The sequence below is a fragment of the Caloenas nicobarica genome, chromosome 5 (genome assembly GCF_036013445.1).
Source record: "Caloenas nicobarica isolate bCalNic1 chromosome 5, bCalNic1.hap1, whole genome shotgun sequence".
NCBI lineage: Eukaryota > Metazoa > Chordata > Aves > Columbiformes > Columbidae > Caloenas > Caloenas nicobarica.
Genome location: NC_088249.1, coordinates 39,075,487 through 39,088,923, shown reverse-complemented (window position 1 = coordinate 39,088,923; position 13,437 = coordinate 39,075,487). Strand labels below are relative to the sequence as shown.

Genomic DNA, 13,437 nt, shown 5'->3' with positions numbered 1-13,437 from the left:
CCCAGAAATGAGATCCAGCCTAACAGGTAGACTTTTTATTTATTTCACATTAGTTTGAATACCCTTAGATTAAGTTGTATACAAACATAAAATCTTTAACAAGTACACAACAATATTTTTAGACAAGTACAGAATACAATGAACACAGTGAGGTCCAGATTCAGGAATTGACTTAAATTTCAATTAGGCAGAATTTAGATACTTTGTTAACAAAACAATTTAAAAAAAAATTTATTTACCTAATTAAATAAATCCATACCCATAATACCTACATTTTTGTCCAGAAAAACTTTCCTGAGAACTTAAATTTTAGCCATTACCTTCCCTATAGAATCTTATGCCATGTTTTACCAAGCAACCTGGTTAGGACATCTCCTTACCTAAGGTCATTAAGAGATTCAAACACTAAATATTCACACATCTAAATCCCCTAATTGGTCTAATCCAAGAGATATGCTTAAAGCACTCCTAAAACCCATATACAGTTTTGAGTAAGAATCCCTTTGAAAAACAGTTGGTCATGATGAGTGCTGCCCCTAGTACAGAGCTTAATTGTTAGAGCACGTGGCCAGGAAATGGGAAACCAACACTCATGTCTCTCCCCACCTGAGGGACATTCTCTGCTGGAGAGAGTCCAGCGCAGGGCCACAAAGATGATTAAGGGAGTGGAGCATCTCCCTTATGAGGAAAGGCTGAGGGAGCTGGGTCTCTTTAGCTTGGAGAAGAGGAGACTGAGGGGTGACCTCATTAATGTTTATAAATATATAAAGGGTGGGTGTCACGAGGATGGAGCTAGGCTCTTCTCGGTGACAACCAACAGTAAGACAAGGGGTAATGGGTCCAAGCTGGAACACAAGAGGTTCCACTTAAATGTGAGAAGAAACTTCTTCTCAGTGAGGGTGACAGAACACTGGAACAGGCTGCCCAGGGGGGTTGTGGATTCTCCTTCTCTGGAGACATTCAAAACCCGTCTGGACGCCTTCCTGTGTAACCTCACCTAAGTTTTCCTGCTCTGGCAGGGGGATTGGACTAGATGATCTTTTGAGGTCCCTTCCAATCCCTAACATTCTGTGATTCTGTGATTCTGTGACATAAGCCCATTTCCCCCAGTTCCCATCAAATACAGACAAAACCAGAATGGAGTTGCTTCTCACCTCACCCTTTGAAGCCAGGCCACTGCGCAGATAGAAACGCAAGAGTTGTGAGGTGAGAGGGTGAGAGAGCACACACGAAAGTGCGAGGAGTTTTATCTCCATCGCCAAGGGAGGAATGTACTCTCACCTCAAGAGGAGTCCTAGATTCTGGTTTATATGTATTGGATTGAGTCTTTTGGTATGAACAGCAAAAAGTCAAGGGGCTACCTTTATGTCTTCCTTTACATGGACAGAGAGTTCAGCTCCTTTTTTCCTTATATTCTTTAGCCTCATGAATCTGACACTGTTTAGGTTTGCAATACTGAACAGAAAGTGGAAGACCGGAGTCTGGGTTTGGATATAAAGACCTTCTTCACGTACTGATGGTAGAAAAGGTAACTAGTGGTGGCCTATTTCCAGTGTTGCCCGGATTCTGCTGTGTTGCAAGACAGATTTCACTCAACCTGGTTGCAGAAATCATACACGTTCCTGAGCTTAATGGGCTTTTGCAAGAGCTAGCACATCGATGCTACTGCGTGGTAGAAACCAAGCTCATCTGGGCCCGTAACAATTTATACTGTGTAATCAAACTTCACAAATACAGAACAACTCTTCAAAAGAAGAAGTAGGAACCATCAGTGAAGGAGATATACTCAGATTTCGCATAAGACTATAACAGCTTCATTGAAATTCTTGCTGATTTCTTTTTTTTTTGCATTTTCTTCATAGTCCTGTATAACAAAATTTCCATCATTATGGGTGCACATTTACCTCCATGAAACACAAACATTCAACTGATATTATTCAACTGACACAAACATTCAACTGATATTATGAACAACCCACATGAAACACAAATCACAGGCATAAAGTCAAATTAAAGAGAGGACAACTGTTTATGTTCAAGACATTTTTCAATACTATAAAATGCATTCTGAACCTCTCTAATTTACCTAATGCAGTTTTTGAACCTCAGCCTATAAATGTGAAAGCATATTATTGAGAAATTTGGAGAAAAAATACGTTCTTAGTTTGATGAGTAGGATTAGCTATTTAGCTACAGAAAGTGGTATTTTTTCACCACAGGGGAGAGCAAAAGTGTAAGATAATTTAACTCTTGTTTTTCCAAGTAGACCTAAGCTGTCTGTAGCACCTTCCTCAAGTTGAGATTTATTGAAGTAGGTAAAAAAAAAAAACAACCAATGAACCAACAAACACAAAACACTGCCACCTGCGCAAGACTACTTTTTGTCTCCCTGATAATTTGTTTTCAAGTTTGGGCCAGCACAGTCCCTTCATGTTTGCTGAATTAAAATGGTGCATTGAGAAACAAACAAGTTACCTAGTTTTGGCAAAACAGTCCTCCTCATCTCCTCTTACTTTCAGTCTGGGTTCTTTCCTGTGAAAGAAACACTACTTCTCTTTTGAGTTAGAGAAGTCTTTCTTACTTAAAAGCTTTCTTGTGAGAGAAACCAAGCACATCAGTTCAGCTACAGAAAGAACAGAGGAAGTAGAATTTTTTTAAAAAGCACCTTTCCATTATTATGTCAATTAGTGCCTGAATATTGAGTATCAAACAAAAACAGTTTAGCAAAAACTCTGTACAGAATGGAGAAGGGATAACATGGGAGAAAAAAAAAAAAAAGAAAAGAGGCCTAGGAAATAGGGCAGCTATTCCATAGGTTTCCATACATCTCTAGGAGTTGCTCTGAGGTAACACATCTCCGGGTATCATACACTGAAGGATTTGCTTTCATATGACAGAGGAACATATTTTAACCTGTCACCAAAAAATCATCATATCTCTTAGAAATTCTCAACTACAAGATGGGTGAAAGTGGGTTCAGGAAATTTTAATGCAATATTGTCCTTGGAATAGCAGGTTCAGATTTTTGAGACATCACTTGGGCATTTGCTGTTCACTCAGCTCTGTCTCCAGACTGTTTCAATACCTTGTTCTCCAGGGCTCCACACAGCACCTCCAAACTAAAGAAATCGGGTAAAATATTTCCTTTTCTAAGCTTTTCAGTTGATGAGTTAGTCTGGTTGCCAATTCAAATAACCCAGGAATCAAAAAAACCAGAATTGTCTTCCACAAATCCGAAGAAGGATGGCTTCTCTTAGAACAGAACAGTTCTGGTGTCCTCTTAATTTTCAGAGGTAAGACAACCTTAGTTATTTGCATGTAGGAGGATATTTATCTTCTTGGTACATTTCAAGAAGGGCTGCAATTGCATTTAAATCCTCCTTTGCTCAAATATGTTTACATGGAAACTCTCTTTTCCTTGTGACTTCTCTCCCACATGTCAATTCTTTGTCAGGTGAAGCCAGCTCTGATCTGAGATTTATTTACATTTTTCAACAGACTTCATATCCTTTGCCACACCTGGAGAGAGCATTTCCTTGTCTTTCAGGCCTGTGTTGGCCAACCCAGATTTAACCCTCACACCTAAGAAGTAGAAGAGTAAGCTTGTTTAACAACCTACAATAGAACAGGCAGGAGCTATTTTTGAAAGAAAAAACATTGAACAAGTGGTAGAAAAGGATACTGGATAACGAAGTATCAAAGACTCAGTACTACTGAGCAGTTCACAGTTTCAGAAATGGATTTTTGAACACATACATCACTTTCTTGATTTGTGTTCACTAACACGAACAAAAGTTTATTTTCTCAGATGGTCAAAAAACTTCTTATTACTCTTCTCAAAGCACAAGAATGAAATTATATCCCCACTGGGCTTGACATTTCACCTGTATTTAAATTTAAAATAGTAATCATGCAGAAGTGGCATTCATCCAAGGGTTGCTACAACTTCAGGTGCAGTTTTAAGAGAGAAACAAAAGAGCAAGGCCAATTTTTAAATGTCTGGCAATGCATATGAGAAAACAGAACTTGTATGGAAACAAACCCTGCTAAATCATAGAATGGTTTGGGTTGGAAGGGACCTTAAAGATCATCTAGTTCCCACCCCACTTCCATCGGCAGCAATACAAGTGCTTTCACGTGGAAGAACTTGGATGTAATAGTCAATTCCTGAAGAAATGGAAGAAGCTTGTAGACGATCCTCCTAAGGCTCCATGTAAGATTTATTTGGGTAAAGCATCAGCTTCTCTACAAGGCTGGCCTCTACAGATAACTTCATGATTCACACTATGCAGGATTCTAAGTAAAAAGACTAGAGAAAGTTTTGAATCCCTTAAGCCAATTTAAATAAATAAATAAATAAATAAAAATAATCCCGCAGCCTTAATTATCCCATAAACAGTCTCCTTACTCTCTTACTTGTGAAACCTTGCAAGACCATAATCAAAGAGTCTGAGGAGGGCTGATCCCGAGACATGCAAAACACACCAATTATCATTTAGTCTAATTCAGGGAGACAGAAATCTCAAGGTTGTTCAATGCATATCTAGTTGTAAAACAAATAATACATGGCCTAATATGTAAAATTAAGAAAGCCTGTCATAGTCATAAATAATCCTCATATATTCTTTTCTTCTGCCACAAACAAAAATCTTATCCTATGAGACTTCTATGACTAATCACGTCAATTTTGTAAAACACTGAACCTGAGGAACAAAGATTACAATGTGGTGTGGGTAATTCATCTAAGGAAAATACAGGGAATAGAATTTTACATGCTGCCTCTCAGCTTACTACGATAATCAATTTATAACACTATCTACTTGATTATGTCAATTCCCATACTTCAACAGAAGTTATGTGATACAACAGATTACTGAAAATGGCTGAGACAATATGTGGAACAATTAGTTCAAGGTTCTGCTTTCACTCCAAATATTTGAATGAAATTATTACCACCATTGTCTTGAATTCTTTGGCCTTCCCTAAATAATTTCTTAATTCCTCTCTGATTTCTCAAATTAGCAGTTGACTGAGATGAGAAATTAGACTGTACTTTCTTCAAGAAACTTTACAAGATGGTGAACGGGATGTTAAGAAGGAAAAAGAACAAAACAACAACAACATTTCTTGGACTGGACATCCTTTATGACATCTGACAAACTCTCCTCCCTTTGACAGTCTGCAATAGCAAGTGATACGCTTGGATGAAATCCTCTGGGAACATATACAGCAAATTGCAGATGAGTGAAATATTGTGTTTTGGTGCAAAGCTGCTAAGTCGGAAAGACCTAAAGGTGTGAATGTGGATTACTGTACAATACCAGCAGGTAAATATTTGACCTCTCAGCAGTAGCTTCTTCCCTCTACTCGTACTGACTGTTACTTCTGCAAGCGTGTCAAGTGCTGTCAGAACTTCAGGCTTCTTAGAAACACAGTGTACAGATCTGTTGTTCAGCTAATCCTGTCATTATTTGTAACTTCTCACATTAATAATCCATTATCATATTACTTGGCATTCTGAAGACACTTGACCTAATCAGTTTACTCTTCAGAACTTCTTTCCTAAGTGAAGCTTGTGTATCTATGAGAACAAACCTCATGTATCTTTTCTCTTTTCCCTGCTTCTTAGCTCGACCGCCTACCATGAATATGAGCAAAGTTAGTACAAGTCTGCAACTTCTGCAATACCAAACAACCTCCCTGAATCTTTCCAGCTCACCAGCTTCCTCTTGAGGAAGTTTTTCTTTACTTATGTCGCTTAATTTCTATTTCCTTGCACAACTATATGCCCCTGCAAAGAAATCTGAACTGCAGTTTATATGAAAGCATAAAGCGTATGTCTGCACGCTGTCCTGTAATTTACTGCTAGCATCATTCTCACATGAATAACCACTGCTATGCTGACATCTCTGTAGACAACTCACCTAGCTTCCTATTCACAACAGCCCTTCTACTTTTCAAAATCGCCCCTACCTACTACTTTCATTCTTATTGACTTTTTAGAGTATAATCCTTTGTCTCCCTTACATTACCTTTCCAGATTAAATTCACAGCAGGCAGGAAATTAAATATAATTAATTCTAGATTTACTAAATTACATTGGCTATTTCTACAAATCGACTAACATGGGGATAAGCAGGAGAAACACATGGCTGCAATTCATGGTGTTCTGGAACATAAGACCAGAGATGATTGTAGGTTTCGATACTGAGTCCCTTTCAGCAGTCCCATATATATGGTGCTGCATGCATTGCAGGCATTTGTAGGAACTGGTGGTCCCCAGGATACTACATCCTGTTGTTAAAAATTCACACGACAGGCCCTAACCCTAAACTAAAGAGAAGTAACATATGAAGGCTTACTTATATCTGTCTGAAAAGAGGAGCATGTTACTCTCCACAGCTCTTCAGATATATTCTTTCTGCTATTCTATAATGCTAATTTTTGCATTGATTTCTATGGAGGTTGCAATAAATGGGAAGAGGAGGGAATACAGATGCAGAGCTGTGAATGTGCAAGACAAATGTATTTCCATATTCTCTAATGTGATAGGCATCTCTGCGAATGAAGAACATATACATCTCTGTGTACAGTCTTTCTTTAAGGCTTATTAATCATGGCTTAATTTCACTATTCTTTAAATATCTTCCCTATTCAGCTATTCATATGTCACTTTCCAGGCAAAGGAAGATTTTTCTTTGTTCTAACATAAACTCATATCCTCAAACACCCAATAGAGCAAATATTGTTTGCTCTAAAAGCAGTAAGTTGAATTGCTTTTAGAGAATAACTGTCATTGTAATAAGTGGCTAATTAGCTTGGTAACATGACTAAAACAAGTACTCATTTAATTTGAAACAACTTCTATACAGCACATAAACCAATTGAAGAATATTCTTGAAATTATATTGTTGGAGAACTAGGAAGCAGCAGCACTTACAGACTATCGCTTCATAACACTCACATAATACTCCTGTCAATACTGCTATGAAAAACAGGCCAGCAATGTAATATTTTCCTTGAGGTCTATGGTCTTTTTCTAAAAAAAAAGTATGAATTTGCCTTAATGCACAGTTCAGAGATGTAGAAAGATGGCAACTGAAGCCTGTTTCACCTTCCCATCTCACGCTACTATTTCTTTCTTTACAGAAACTGAATTCCTACCTCACCATGGCTATTTTCTCAAGTCTCAAAAGATTTAGAAATTAATAACTATTGTCAGAACCTTAACCACCTGGAGATTTTTTCCTCTGGAAAGCTGGAAACTACTGATTCCATGAGGACTGTGGTTTTAGTAACAAAGACAGGGAGTTCATGTCACACTTCAAGTAGTACAATATATTCAGCATTTCTAAGTCTAGATTTTATAAAATATCTAACAGTTCTCAATAGGATGTCAATTAGTTCTCCATGAGAGGTTATGTTCAAGTATACTTAGGGACTCTGATGCTCAAGTATACTTCAGTACTCAGTTAAGAAGCAAAACAAAACACTACAAATTAGAAGGTTCCTCCCCTAACAGAGGACACAATAATTACAAAGTGACTTTTTTTTTTTAATTTATGGTGCAACCACTTTTGGTATATAAAATGTAGTTAAAATATCTTCACATGTATTATTATCATGACGTAAGCATCTCTGAGCAAACCTTTGTTTCAGCAGCTAGCTGTGATAAATATTAGCATATATTTTTCTTACTTTAGAAACAATTTTTACTACTTTTGAATGATCTTTTTGAAGCTAAGCTCTATATTAATATCTGTCCCTACAGAGAGAACACCTGCAATTGTCAGAAACAATAAAAACACAGGCTAATACTTCCTTAGGAAAACCCTGACCTCTCATTTTCAAAGCCACATTATATCTTGTTATTAAGGACAAGTACTTTTTTTTTAAACATAGTATCTTCTTTGAAAAATTCACCTGAAATGCTTTGTTCTAAGCCCAGATTCAATCCAAGTAAATAGACTTTGTCATGAAAAAAAGACATACATACAGACTCTCAACCACATAAAAACTGTTTTTATGGATAATAGCAGTGGGGTCTGGCAACTACTATTTAGATTGATTCTAACTATTCCTCTCCAATATATCACTTCCAATAAAGGGCCATGATGAAGTTTCAGGTAATTCATACATAAGATCTGCTTTAATACTGATGTGAAGATTTCAAACATTGATTTTTTCTGTTTGAATCTGATTCCTGTGAGCCACTGTCTAATTCAAGGTTACTGCTGTGCTATACTTAAGCTTTGGTTTTGTTATCTACACTGTATTTTTGATTTTTTTTTTGTAAAGGTAAAAGAATCTTGCATTCAAACAGGAACACTCTAAAAATGCCCCAACAACCTATTAAAAAAAAAAAAATCTTCCTGAATTCTGATCCTCCAGTCAGAAAGTGAATCCACACATTTGGATGTTGCAATAAATTAAATCCAGGTCTATGCAGTTATAAGATTGGCACTATATTTGCACATGTTGCCCACAGCTGCGTTATGCTCACAAGGGAGAAAATCTATGAACACTAACATTTCAATGTACCAGAACTACTTAATATCTTCATCGATGACATAGACAGTGAGATCGAGTGCACTCTCAACAAGTTTGCAGATGACACCAAGCTGAGTGGTGCAGTTGTCACGCCTGGGAGGTGAGACGCCATCCAGAAGGACCTGGACAAGCTCAAATTGGCCCATGTGAACCTCATGAGGTTCAACAAAGCCAAGTGCAAGATCCTGCACCTGGGTCAGGGCAAACCCTGGTATCAATACATGCTGGGGGATGAAGGGATTGAGAGCAGCCCTGAGGAGAAGGACTTGGGGGTGCTGATGGATGAAAGATTGGACATGAGCCGACAATGTGCACTTGCAGCCCAGAAGGCCAATCGTATCTTGGGCTGCAGCAAAAGGAGCGTGGCCAGCAGGTCGAGGGAGGTGATTCTGCCCCTCTGCTCTGCTCTGGTGAGACCCCACCTGGAGTCCTGTGTCCAGCTCTGGAGCCCTCAGTACAGGAAAGACATGGACCTGTTGGAGAGGGGCCAGAGGAGGCCACAAAAACAATCGGAGGGCTGGAGCAGCTCTGCTGTGAGGACAGCCTGAGAGAGTTGGGCTTGTTCAGCCTGGAGTTCCAGTTCTCAAAAAGGGCCTATAAGAAAGACAGGGACAGACTTTCAGACTTTTCAGCAGGGCCTATTGTGACAGAACAAGGGGTAATGGTTTTAAGGTTAAAGTAGGGGAGATTCAGGCTAGATGTGAGGAAGAAATTTTTTTACAATGAGAGTGCTGAACCATTAGAACAGTTTGCCCAGAAAGGTGGTAGATGCCCCATCCCTGGAAACATTCCAGGCCAGGCTGGACGGGGCTCTGAGCAACCTGATCTAGTTGAAGATGTCCCTGCTCATGGCAGGGGAGTTGGACCAGATGACCTGTGAAAGTCCCTTCCAACCCAAACTATTCTATGATAATATTTATTACATTAATTAGATCTATTATACCTTAATTACATGAGAAATAATCAGTAGTCCTTGGACATTATGCTCTGAATTGTAACCACCTATTTATTTCAAGATTATTGTATAAGCTGTCATCATGGAAACAATAGTTGACAGGAAAGTTGATCAGCTTTCCATGGGAAATCCCACAGACCATTTTGCTTTCCTGAAACATCTTTACTTATTCTATGCTAGTGAATTATGATGCTAGAAAAATGTCCTAAATCAGGTATGTTTGGGATAAGATTAGCATTTAAAAAAAAAAACACTTGGAAGGACAGACAGAATAGATGAACCACATGGTGCTGCATTTTCGGAATCTTAAAAATACCATGGATTCCAGAAAACATTAAAAACAATTAATAACTCTTTATAAGGTTTTTTCCTACACTATCCCTGTATGTGGACACTGTTACCAACACTAATTTATTGTCCTGACCTTCACTATGACTTTTCTGCTGCTTCTAAGAGAGAAACCTGCAGAAGGAGAATGGCCAAGAGGGTTCTCTCACTACAAATGGATGTGCTCTTTACAGGCAACACACCATTTGAAAAAAAATTTAGAAGTTCGTACCAAATGCTTGTCCTCAACTGTTAATTCCTTAATTTACAGCTTGGAAAGTTTCCATTGAAAGTACAGCTAACCTAACATGCTGTAATTTTTAATTCTTCTTTATACCAAAGGCAGATGTGAAAAAAAGCACACCTGAAGAATTTCTCCCCTTCAGACAGAAGACTCTACTAAACCTTGGAGGCGGCATTTAGATTTGTGTGTATTAAGCAATTGCCGCTGCCACTTGGATAAAAGCAACAAAGGAAACTTTTTACTTGTTTGCATTAGAGAGTGTGTAGTTGAAGGTTGTTCAAGAAACATCATTATCAATACAAGATCCAGTTGCTTAGAAGACTGAGAGTAACCCATGAGCTTATGTGTGTCTTTCAGACATCCTCTTTTTTTCTTCTAAAATAATACTTCTTGATATTCCCCATCCAATATGTTTTTTTATGAAAAACCAACATATTCCAGAGAAACTTACTAATGAATAAAATAACGACACTGTAGCAGTGATCATATGTTAATTGCCTTTCAAGAACCTAACCGTAACACCTGAAACCAATAAGAATTCTGAATCTGAGTTTGCCTTTGGTCATAAGCATTATTAAACACTTTCACTGATGATGAGTGAAAGCTGTAACATCACAGCAACTCAATTTTCAGGTTAAAACTTATTGAAAAATTAACAGTCATTAACAGTTACCCTGTCATGAATGAGATGGTGTAACTTCTGCACATTTTCCCTACTTATAAAAATGAAATCTATTGTGTAGGAAAGACTTCCAGTAGCTGTGAGCTGGACTAACTCCTTGAAAATTCTACTTTTATTAAATTCCATGTTGCAAACAGTATTAGCAACCTCTTGGGAAAAACCTAACTTAAACCTCATGCTGACTCAATATAGTTTCCATCAGGATAGGGAAGAGGGGGGCATAACAATTCTGTCAACGCTGAAATCAGAACCCTTTTTGCTACAGCCAACTTTAACTGTGGCAGCAATAAAAAAAAAGCCAGAATCGCTGAACAGAGAAAAGCTTTTCCCTCCTTTGCTTCCAGGACACATCTATTTGATAATGCACCATGTCTTGAAACAAATTCTGAAGAGGATTATGGACAAATGTATCCATTCCTGATATTTTTAATGCATAGGTACAATGCTAAACCAGAGTTTTAACTAGCTGAGTTCTAAGGCAATCCTAATGCATATGACAATTTCAAGTTAATGCCACTGACAAATTAAAAATAATTTTAAAAGAACACTGCAACAACAGATGAGCATCTTTGGGGTTTTGTTTGTGTATTTGTCGCTATAAAAGGCATTGTTAAGTGTGAAAACCAATGTAAATGTTCATCTCTTGCTATTGCAGACTAGTGAAACCTGCCAAAATTAGTCCATAAAAAATGGCAAAATTTACAACATTTATGTGCACTCCTGGCTCATAAACCTAAACCAACCAAAATAAAATGACAATTATAAGGGATATGCATTCTTTCTCTAAATGCCCCTTGAACACGTCGAGAAGTCTTACCTTATTCTTCCATAGATCTCTGAATTCCAGTGAGATGCTTAAAAATTAAGGTAAATTTTTCAACTCAGATCAGTATAGTATTTCTCATCTTGGATATTAATATGCACATGATGTTTTGCATTTCCATAGCATCTTGTGTAGGAAGATTTCAGAGCATTTTGTAACTAGTAATATTAACTATATAACTATAAAATAATTTTTTAAATGTTGCAGTAAGGTAGATTAAAAAAATTAAGACAAAAGATAAAATATTTGTGCCAACTAATTATGATTGCTTAACATGAGAGTTGCAGATTATCCTTCCACAATGAATAACCAGAAAATCATTAAAATTATTCCCCTTGTACATGTCTCACATAAAAAAATGAAAATATGCCAGAATGACACACAAAACTGGAATCCACCTTTGTTCAGGGCTGAATCTTATTGTACAGCAGCCAGTTTATAAGTATTCTATGGCTGCTGTGGAAGAAGAGGTGTTCACTATCTTACTGAAGAACTAGAGCTGAGAAACCATAGAGATCAAAATCTGAGGTCACTGATTTTGATTGTTTCTCAAGACACAGTTACACACTTAGCACATTGTCTACCTAAGCAATGTCTTCATACACAGCCCTGCCCAGTAGCTGCTGCACTCACATCACCTTTTCCACTGACCTCACCCAACACTCTCTGCAGTCCTCTAATGGGCAGAGTTCAGAGAACTTATCTGGCTGAAAAATTCACAGAAAGAAAGAGAAAGGTTATGTTTCAAGAGGATTTGCTGTACAATTTGACCATGCTATAGAGGAAAAGGATGCAAATAGCACTCTGGCCTCACTCTTTAGATTCAAGTACAGTCAAATAACTCATTCTGATTTTTGTCAGCTCTAATGCTGCCAGACTCTTTTTTCATGCTGCATGTTGAATAACTAAGGATAGATGAAGCAAAATACTCCCATTCTCGTTCATAATATATTTATGGCAAGAGAGAAGTTCTCTTTATCAAACAAATAAAGGTAGACCTACATCCTATATACTCTCTGCACTAGTAAGCAGAGAATATACAGAAATTTCATGACATCTTCTATCTAATGTCAAACTAGAGGAAAGTGGGTTTACAGTTCCTGAACCCCCACTCATCAACAATCAGGAAAGAAAATCTCTTTTCCTGAGTTCTGGAACAAATGTATCATTTTTTATTTTTTAGTATGTGAAAATAAATTCAACAGCACAGATCCCTGACCTCTGCAATTCACTAGTTAACGAATGCTGAACCAAACCACAAACAGCATGAAAGACACAAAAATATATTCCATACCAAATATTTCTACAGAATAATATAGAATGACATTAAAATATCTTTTTAATATTTAACTGGATAAAAGTTTTAGGTTATTAACATGCACATTCATCTTTCATGCTGCTGGAACTTCTAGCTTGCTAAGTACCTAGCACCACTGCACTGTAGAAAAGAGAAGGACTTGCAAAAGTAGTTCAGTTCTTCAGTGAGCCATAAAGTACACAAGGTCTTCATTGTTGGAATGAACTAAAGAATCACGTGCTTGTGGTTTCCATAGCAAATGAAAAACTGGAAGTTAAATTCTCAGAGTCAGGACTTTCAAAATTACAGCTTGAAAAGGAACACAGCAGTCATGGACTTACCAGGCAAAAGAAAGAAGAGGCTGAGAAGGCTACATAAAATCCTTACTCCACTCAGGAGCAGCACCTGGCACAACACCAATTCTTTTTCACATGACAAGAAAGTATATCACTTCAGAGCCCCTACAAATATTGCAGCCGTGTTCATTTGTTGAGTACTAAGGAAGCCAGAGAAGACCCTCTGTGCCAAACTACTTTCTTTGACTATTGTAAGCAGTTTG

At 37.6% G+C, this 13,437-nt stretch overlaps 1 protein-coding gene across 1 annotated transcript in view; it reads right to left on the bottom strand.

Annotated features, from left to right (window-relative positions):
* The window catches only part of TTBK2 (tau tubulin kinase 2), a 67,258-nt gene that overhangs the window by 3,288 nt on the left and 50,533 nt on the right, over window positions 1–13,437 (bottom strand). The gene's annotated exons all lie outside the window — the stretch shown is intronic.